The sequence below is a fragment of the Pantherophis guttatus genome, chromosome 1 (genome assembly GCF_059756535.1).
Source record: "Pantherophis guttatus breed Tessera chromosome 1, ASM5975653v1, whole genome shotgun sequence".
Classification (NCBI taxonomy): domain Eukaryota; kingdom Metazoa; phylum Chordata; class Lepidosauria; order Squamata; family Colubridae; genus Pantherophis; species Pantherophis guttatus.
In genome coordinates, this window is record NC_142063.1 from 200,030,270 (window position 1) to 200,040,675 (window position 10,406).

At 37.4% G+C, this 10,406-nt stretch overlaps 1 protein-coding gene across 1 annotated transcript in view; it reads right to left on the bottom strand.

Annotated features, from left to right (window-relative positions):
• Window positions 1–10,406, bottom strand: part of PLCB1 (phospholipase C beta 1) — a 498,146-nt gene that overhangs the window by 312,483 nt on the left and 175,257 nt on the right. The window lies entirely within an intron of this gene.

Consider the following 10,406-nt stretch of genomic DNA (forward strand, 5'->3'; position numbering starts at 1 on the left):
TTTTATCACATTAAACAACATGACAACAACTTTAGATGCATCCTTGTTGTTAAAGGATTGGTTAAACAATACAAGATTGTGTGTAAAAACTTTTAAAATGCTGATTTTAATCTTTGTGCATGTTATACATTGCTCAGAACTGGTTGGAACGGAAGAAATTTGATAATAAAATATTGGCATCACAGTTAGAATTACTTGTAACATATTGCTTGCTTACTTGCTTATTTGAATGCTTTCATGTCCACCCAACCCAAAGTTGACTCAAAGCTCTCCTTGTTGATTTCTAACTAGGTATTCAAGATTTAATGATTCTGAGTGAAAACATGTTTATTGTTTGTTCAATAGTTCCTAGAACTATTATAGAAGAAGAAGAAGAAGAAGAAGAAGAAGAAGAAGAAGAAGAAGAAGAAGAAGAAGAAGAAGAAGAAGAAGAAGAAGAAGAAGAAGAAGAAGAAGAAGAAGAAGAAGAAGAAGGAGGAGGAAAAGTAGTAGTAGTAGTAGTAGTAGTAGTAGTAGTAGTAGTAGTAGTAGTAGTATGCACCTGATGGTTCATTTTTAGCTTTAAACTCTCCTGCAGTTGTACGGTGGATGGTCTCTGATTTTACAGAATGCATTGCTGCTTAAAGCGTGCAAGATAAATTGCTTAGTTATCTTGTCTGAAAATCACTTTACGAAGGACTTAGCAGTCATCACGGCAGAGTCCTTGGTGCTCTCTGAGCTTGGTTATTTGCTTGAACACATTTCATTACCAAACTAGGTAACATCATCAGTGCAAGTCAATGATAATGTTTCCTAGTTGAATAATGAAATGTCTGCAAGCAAACAACCAAGCCCAGAGAATGCCAAGAGCTTCATAGTTCAACTTTGAGCTACATAGATTCTCTTCTATTGGAGCCAACAATGATATAGAAATATGTTCCAAATGTTTCCGTGTAGTACTGTAGAAGTCAGAATCCTTTGCAGCTTTCGCCTTGTTTTGGGACTTTTAAATCTCAACTCTCAGCCTTATCAAATATAGTTAAATAATATAATAGTCCAAACCATCTAGAACATGGTACGGAACCTTTCCTTCACCATGGATCCCCTTTAAATACCTTTGGTGGCCACAGAACAGGGCCACGGACCACCAAGACTTAACTGTGTTTAATCTGTGTTTCGGCCAAAATATTTAATAATTTTAAGGGATTTTTTAATATTTGTATTATTTGTATTTTATCTTGGCTGTTCACCACCCTGAGTCCTTCGGGAGTAGGGCAGTATAGAAATTTGATTAAATAAATAAATAAATAAATAAATAAACTCAAGATTTAAATTATAACATTTCTTCAAGCCATGGACTATCTGTGATGACATCATGGCCCCCAGTGGTTGGTGGACCACTGAGCTAGAGGACTACTGATCCTCTATTCTTCTATGCTGAGTGTACACTGTACATTGGTGGTGGTAATCATTAAATGTATTGCTTTAGTCGAAATTTATGCTTTTAAAAAAATTTGTATGGCTGATTTGATTTTGACTTTGCATGCCATGTAAACCCAGCCACTATGGTCTGCAAAACATTTATCCTGTAAGGTAGGCTAATGAAATAACAACAGTGGAAGGAGAAGCAGCATTGTACAAAATTATATTGATATAACAGCAGAAAAAAAAGTATCATAGCATTGTATAAACCTCAAAAGTCTCTGTTGTCCTTACAGCTGAAATTCCCAAATCAATACAGTAAAAACAAGGGCTCCTGGTGAACATGAGATTCCTTAACTTGTAAAGCTAAGAAAGTGACAATAAAATTCTGTTCTGTTCTATTAACTCTCCTCTCCTCTCCTCTCCTCTCCTCATATTAGAGAAATCAGAGTCCTTCAAGCTGATTGGGCGAGCATTACCCACACTGGCTGCTGTCTCCACTCTCAATGGAGAATAGGAAGAAGTGATTTAATTTGTACTTTTTCAGTTTTTATATTACCACATTTCCCCAAAAATAAGATAGGGTCTTATATTAATTTTTGCTCCAAGAGACCCTTTAGGGCTTATTTTCTGGTTAGGTCTTATTTTTTGGGAAATATGGTACTAAATGCATCCAATCTGGCTGACAATCTTAACTGGGGCTTATTTTGGGGGCAGGATTTATATTACGAGCATCCTGAAAAATCATGCTAGGGCTTATTTTCAGGGAAACACAGTATGATAAAAGCATTCAATTGAGATAAACAGCATTATTCTTAATATTAAAACAGCTAATCATCACCATTACCTAATCCTTTTTCTTTATTAGCTAATGATCATTTTTCTTTTGGGATAGACATTAGTTAAAACAAGTGTCCTTCCAAGGAACACCAATCAGAGTTCTTATTCCATTAGAAAATTTGGACCCAGAATGCCAGAACCATATCCAATGCCCATTTGTTTGTATTTTTTTTAAAAAAAAACCTGCATTCAAATGCAGAAATGCAAATTTGCAACTTATATTATTTACTTCTAAACTTAAAAATCACCACCAGTTCACACATGTGCTGACCCAACTCAGAATCTAAATGGTCAGTCTTAAGTTTCAGTTCCAGAAAAACCCAGGAAAACTGCCCATCGCACATGGGCTTTACTGTGTTTGATGGGTTCAAAGAACTATAATTCCCATACGTGGTCATTTACTTAATAATTTGATTCCTGCCATAATCAAAAGAGACACTCAATGGCTAAAAAATTTCTAAAGAAGACTTGACAGTTCCATCAAATTTCAATTGGTCTTTTGACATTTCTCTCAAGTGACTTGATATTTTTTCATTAGAGAGCCATTGTCTCATTCAGTTTCTGTGGAAAATCTGTTGTTTTTTGACTCATCTTTTGTTGTGCGACCAAAATCCCAATTATCATGTCATGTGTTCTTTGAGGTCACCTTCTACATAAATAGCAATTTATCTGAGCAAACCTTTCCATATTTGGGGTCTACTTTGAGTGTGTATTCCAGACTCTATTTTTCATACACATCCATCTATACAATACTTGTCATAAAACTACATACAACCATTGTAAAAGGATCGGCATTATACTGTATGTTAGAGACAACAAACTGGCACTATATTTCAATACATAGGTTCATTCATTCATGTGGCTATACACCATTAACATATTCTAACAAGACTGCAAAATGAATTATTTATTTTATTTTATTTATTTATTTTATTAAATTTCTATACCGCCCTACTCCCGAAGGACTCAGAACGGTGAACAGCCACAGAATAAAACACATAAATACAAAAATTTTAAATAGAATAAAAACGAATTAAATAATTTGGCTGAACAAATTTAAAATATCCCATAATTTAAAAACAAATTAAAATTTACATTTAAAAAGGGGAGAAGATTTAGGCCAGGCCAGCTTGATGAAATAAAAAAGTCTTAAGCGCGTGACGGAAGGTGCGCAGATCCGGGATCCTCCGTATCTCCGGGGGAAGCTTGTTCCAGATCGTAAGTGCCCCCACAGAGAAGGCTCTCCCCCTAGGGGCCGCCAGTCGACATTGTTTGGCCGACAAATTACAGATGTAAAGAAATTACATCTTCTTTTGCTCCCAAAAACTTTTTGTTACCTCTTCCCTAGCAGTCATTCAGTTTTTAAGGACATCATATGTATTTGCTGTGATATATTGAATGAAAATTCACATTGAAAGTTGGTGGCTATAAGGCAACCCAGCTGTGAGAGCAATTGCTATGCTTCCCTTAATAGATATCCATCTTTTAAATTCAAGAGCGGATTTATTTTTTAAACAAGCAAGCTAGGCAACAGTGTGATTCAATATGATTTGAGCTATCTGTCCATCTGAATTTCATTAATTAATGCCATAGTCATGGAATATTGCCCATCCTCCCTTCAAAAAGTGCATGTCAGTTGAGTGATACTGGTAAAATAGCAATGGCCTTTCAACGTTTAAAGTGCTTTATGGAGGCCCCAAGAGCTTTTAAGATGGGCTGATGGTATGGAGTAGGGGGTGTAGACAACTAACCAGGTGTAATACAAAGATACATTCCCTTAATATCCTAGTCATAAGTGCTTATAACTTTCAATATAGCTGTACTGCTGTCATTTCTCGTTTAACCAGCTTTTCTGCAGCTATACTTCTAATAATATAATTTTATTGATATTAGGGTATAAAACACCAATGAAGTTGAAAATGGTGGGAAAAGGGAAAAAGGGGGAAAGAAAGAATTGTAGGATAAAGAGGAAAAAAGAAAAGCATTAACTTCCGATTCTTTTCAGTGCAGTAGACTGAATATAATTATGTTACAGCCTCAACTTTTTATTTTACACACTCAATATATACTAGTCATGTCTATAACAAAAACCTTGTCTAATCAGTAAATTGTCAGCCCTGGAGGCCATCTTTTCTTTGGATCTTCAGGGCTGCCACACTTGGTGGATGGGCATGCTGTGGGAACTGGGAGAGGGGCTAGATGGTAACGGGATGAGATCTATAGCCATAACAACAACAACATTCTTTCACTGGGAGTCAAGGACGTTCAGCCTGCACACCTGGGGAGGCATGACTGGGAAACAACTCCAGTTAGGATGGTGACCTGATTGGACCATGTGATGGACATGTGGGTGCAAGGGAAGGGACTTTGACTTTCCTTTAGGTGGGGAAAACCCGGGAGACTTCAGATTCGGGTTTTCCCAGATGTGCCAATATGACATCTCTAATAAAATGGAACTTTGAGGAAATGCCTGCCTCAGAGTCTTACTTGGTTGGGGGTGTTACTTGGAACCATGACATCAAATATCAAAATCAAAGTTGCAGGTTTTTTTGTCTCAAGCACAAACTCCAGAAGCAGTTTCCAGAGAGAAGCAAAACTAGATGTATTCTTTTCTGTCATAAAAGCACTTAATTTGCTAGTTCCATCCGTTTCTCCAACCATTCTTCCATTGTGGGAATTAATATATTTTCCCATTTTTACTCATAAATTATTTTTCCTGCTGTCAACACGTATAGCATATGTAGCAAGTTCAAGTTCCAATTTTTTTCCCCCAAGTCCTTTGTCCATTCATGCCAGAAGGAAAATCTCTGGTTTAATTTGTAAATATACATGCAGCTGTATTTTTGACACTATCTTATATATTCTATAATTGGGCTTTTGGCTTTCTAGCAAATTATGGGTTTAATTATATTAAATTATTTAGTTAACACCTAATCAGTTATCTAGTGCTGCAGTATATTTAATTCATCGTTCACCAGAAAGTAATTAGAAACCTATTTTTCCCAAGATAGACATTCTCTGAGCTGGAGTATAGCCAATATTAAAATGCATATATTCACAGAGATCCCATTCATCAAGACCAACGCCAGCCTCTAAAATACATTTAAGAAGTCTTTCATTTACTTTTCTGGGCATGAATAAATGAAGTTCGGAACAGATTGAGCATTTATTAAAGGATGCATCGTCTGTTTGTGTTTTCCTAAATATTTCCCTGTTGTTTTAGCATTCAATATTGTTACAAAAGATGTCTTTACATTAAAAGGCATTTCACTGAAGCAAATGAACTGAAAAATTAAAATAATGCCTCATGTAGTTGATGGTGTGCCTTTCAATCATTGTTGAGTTCTGGCAATGCCTAGACAAGTCTTTGCAGTTTTCTTGGCAAGATTTCACAAGTAGTTTGCCCTTGCCTCCTTCCTAGGGCTGAGAGAGGGTCGCCCAAGGTCTCTCAGTTGGCTTTCCATAAGGTAGGACTAGAACTCCTAAGCTCCTGGTTTCTAGCCTGGTGTCTTAAGCACTATACCAAACTCGTAAGGCATGAAATTAAGCCATTTTCTTCTGCAATAACCTATAATCTTTAATTGGCCCACATACATTATACCCATGATGGCGAACCTATGGCACAGGTGCCCAAAGTGGCACACGAAGCCTTATTGCCAAGCACGCGCCCCCTTGACTGTTTGTCTTCTGGGTTTCTGGCGCACATGTGTGCGTGACGATCACCTGTCCTTCGCGTGTGTGGCAGTGCCGAAAACCGGTGTGCTCATGTGTGCTGGCCAGCTGATTGTCAGGTGCGCATGTGCACCAGAACCTGGAAGTTTGGCTTTTCCAGAGTGCGATCCCTTCATATGTGCGGCAGTACCAAAAACCGCCCTGCGCATGCACGCCGGCCTGCTGATTGTTGGGCGCGCATGCATGCTAGAACCCGGAAGTTCAGCTTTTCCAGACTTCAGCACAGACCAGCGTGTGCATGCACAACATTTCCAAAAAGGTTTGCCATCACTGCATTATACTATTAGTTTATTTAATCAGAATGTGTTGAACAAAGAATTCCTTTTATTTATATGAAACACTAAGCCATTGATAAAGTATTTATGAACAACAACTGTGTTCATCCCACACGCCAAGCCATAACCAAAGAAAACATATTCTGGGCTACTATAAACATGATACTTCCATTAGCTCAAGAGCCACACTTTATGGCGCTCCCAAAATCTGTATAGTCAGGGCTCAGTGCTATTTAGGAGTGAAATGGATGTTTCATTCATGCAACATGTAGGGTCCATTTTGGCTCTTACCTTCTCCCAACACTCTAAAAATTGTGGGGAGAAATGCTGAAAATGTTTGTCCTGCCCTCTCAATAGGCCATAAACAGTTGCTGGAGGACTGCAAACCTAAGGTTGTTCTTAGCATGATGGGTGGCTTAGCATGATGGCTGAAATCAGCCTTTGTGGGTGTGTGCAGTTAAATATCTTGAGTAGATCCAAGGGTGTTTTTAACACTAATAGAATTGGCTGAGAGAATTGATATCTTCGTACTACCCTTCCCCAGTCCTATATGCCCTCAAACATAAACAAGGACCACAACAGATTTGGGAATGCAGAGGACAAAAGGTAAAACTCCCATTATACAGGTAGATTTTTAGATGAACCAGTCCTTCAAAATAGTCCGTTAGTATAGCCAGCTAACAAATAAACTAGCTTCTTTACTTCTGGTAAAGTAGCCAAGACCACACTTTTTTCAAACTCATGCAAGAAACATTTAGCCTATGAGATATCCATGAAAAGCAGAAAAATTGAGGTAGTCCTCGACTTAAAACAGTTCATTTAGCAACCGGTCGAAGTTACAACAGCACTGAAAAAAGTGACAAGGCCATTTTTCACACTAATGACCACTGCAGCATCCCCAGGGTCATGTGATCGAAATTCAGATACTTGGCAACTAACTCATCTTTATGACGATTGCTGTATTCCAGGGTCATGTGATCCTGACAAGCAAAGTCAATGGGGAAGCCAGATTCACTTAACATCCGTGTTACTAACTAATCAACTGCAGTGATTCACTTAACAACTGAGGCAAGAAAGGTTATAAAATGGGACAAAGCTCACTTAACAAATGTCCCACCCAGCAACAGAAATTTTGCGCTCAATTATGATCGTAAGTTGAAGACTAGCTATAATGAACTTTTTTCTTATGCTCTGTGTAGGTGAACAGTATATGTTGGCCAATAAGTAATATTTCTATACATTTTATACTTTGTGCTCACTGTTTTATTAGTACGATATGCTCAACAGAATACTTTATTTGACAAGATGTAATTATTCAAGCAGAAATTCAGATCAGGTTGGGGAAATTGACTATTTTTTGCCAGTGTGTTCAACACTTATTCCTGGCTGCAGAAAGTCACTTTAATATAATTGATTTCATTGCTTCCAGTTCTGTGAGGGTAGCCAAAAAAAAAAAAGGGGGGGGGAGTGAATTAAAAAGTACCTTGAATTTATCAAAAGGTAAAAATAGAAATGATGACAAATGGAAGTAGCTAAAGCTAACTTTCTATCTAAGGCAGAGCTGGATATTCTTTAGGAACGTGCAGCAAGGATGGGTTTTTTTTTTTAATGCTGATGTTTTCAATAGATAATGATGGCAGGTGAACATCTCCATTCTAAGCTTAAAACGTTGCATTATGCATATTCAAAATTCTACAAAACTAAGTCATGAAAAAAGCTAATATCCTCACTGCTAAATTTCTGTTCCCGTATAACGAATAAAAATAAATAAACGAACATTTTAGGAGTTTAGCCATCAATAGGCAAAGCTGCACATTGTGTGTGTGTGTGTGTGTGTGTGTGTGTGTGTGTGTTAATAGAAAATTGTACCGTCTAATTGGTTCCTGGCTACAAAAAGGCCAACTCACCATTGGTATTTGGGAAGGACTTGACGCTAAATGGAGAAGATGCCATCTCTTCCTCTTCTGTAGCTCTGCTTTGATTTGCTTTCCTGGACTGCAGACAAAGCTAACGCTTGCTTCAGCTATCTGAATGAAATTATATCAATCCATCTATCTATATTTGAACCTTGCTTCTAAATAGAAGACAAAAATAAATGAAGCCGGGACTGAACAGATGCAGCAGTGCTGCTTCATCGCTCATATCTGCATTTAGGTGTCTTTAATGACAGTAGTTTACAAAGAAAAAGAAGCACAGCAAGAGTTATCTTCCTAATTCAAACAGCAACTGCGCTTCCTATATACAGAGCAAATACAGAGCCCAGGCATCAGCACATGTTTTTCCTGCCCTTTCAATTTTATCCTATTTTAAAATAGTACATTTTAGCATGCATTTCTTTCCCTTTAATTATTTTTCAGTTAAAATAAATAGACCAGGCTTTGGTAGATTTATTAGATTTTTTTTTACTAAACTTATTAGACTCTTTTGAAATGTAATCGTAACTTTTTCCAGTGAGAGGAAACTGTTATCTCATTATTTGAGCAGCTGTCAGCTATAAAATACGATCTTGGAACCACTGGAAAAAAAAAAGATTTTGAGGCTTTTGTTCAAAAATACGAAACCAGATCCGCTAATCCATTAAGGCTTATGCAGAAGCTCCAGCTAAGCCACACATTCCAGATATGAACTCTGATAAAGGACAAGTGATTAAAGTAAAACAAACTGACAAAACTGTGCAACAATCCAATCGTTATATTAATAAATCCTTACATTGTGACAAGGCAAATAGTGGTGGCTTCATACACACTAAAGCCTAATAGAAGAGAATCTGTCTTGCTCAGGGTTGAACTGTGGAGTTATTGATGATTTCTGAATTTGGTTGTCTGCTTGCAGATGTTTCATTACCCAACTAGGTAACATCCAGACAGACAGCCAACTCTGTTCCCTTATAGCACTGAAGATGTTACTGCTTGATTCGGTGATAGAAGAGACGGACACAGTTCTTCAGTAACCACAGCTCTTTAATAGTAGACCAGTACAACCCAACAACCTGCTAGTCTGGCAGCGTCCTCTTTTATAGAGGGCTGCCAGACGGCTTAGCCAATGAGATTCAAGTATTTTCCCACCTATTTGGAGGACCTGAGTGAAGCCTGCAGCTCACTTCCTTATTGTCTTATATGGTATATAACAATTACCTAGTCAGGTAACAACATGTCTGCAGACAAACAACCAAGTTCAAAGTGCACGAAGGACTCTGGTTTGGATACAAAAGAGGACATTATCTGCAAGTCTCATCTCGTGTCACAAACGCAAGAACCAGAAAGGGGGGAAATTATTAATTTAAATTTGAAAAGCTTAAAAACTTTAATAAATTTATTAAATATAAATTAAATATTTATTTATTAATAAAATGTATGTAGTTCTAGCTAGCCCAATGCTGGACCACGTTGATGGCAGGGATATTTCCAACCTTCAAGTCATTTTGTGTGCATGTCCGCTCAGGGGACACTGTAAAAGATGGATAGTTTAAACAGTGCCACATTCTCAATAAACATTGTTGTCTTCTGGGAGAAACCCCCATTTTTCCATGTGGTCTTCAGTTCTAGCCAAACCACCGTTCACTTAAAACAAACAACAGATTGCTCTCTATAGCTCCTGAACAGTCTCAATATTGAGATTTTAGGAGAGTAATTGTAATCTCCCTAGAACTTCTTCACTGTCAATACAGACAGAGATTTATATGCTGTTGAATAGTTTCAAAGTGCTCCAAACCAAAAATGGATTTATTGTCTTTTAATCAGGCTAGTATCTCTGTGATGCTATTGAAGATGGGACCATACTTAGCATTGCTTCACAGTCTTTTGCGAAGTAAAAGCTAATTCATCTCTGTCTTACTTAGAGACTCTGTAGTTATTCTAAAATTTTTATCAGATGTCAGCAAGTCTTCCTCTCCCCCCACATCCAGCCTTAGAAAAGCAAGGTAATGGGAATCAGTCACGCTCACTAAATAAAGATGTGTCAGATATAGATGAAGCTTACCTTATCAGTACCTTTGGTTTCCTTCCCAGAAATGAACAAGAAAATAGAATACCTAAGCTGGAAAACCTTAAGAAAAATTACTGGTCGCATTTATCTATAACAGTCCCAAGTCATACTAGTGTTAAGACAAGGTTGCATATTAGATCCACTACTCATTAATCTATATTTAAATCCAATAAT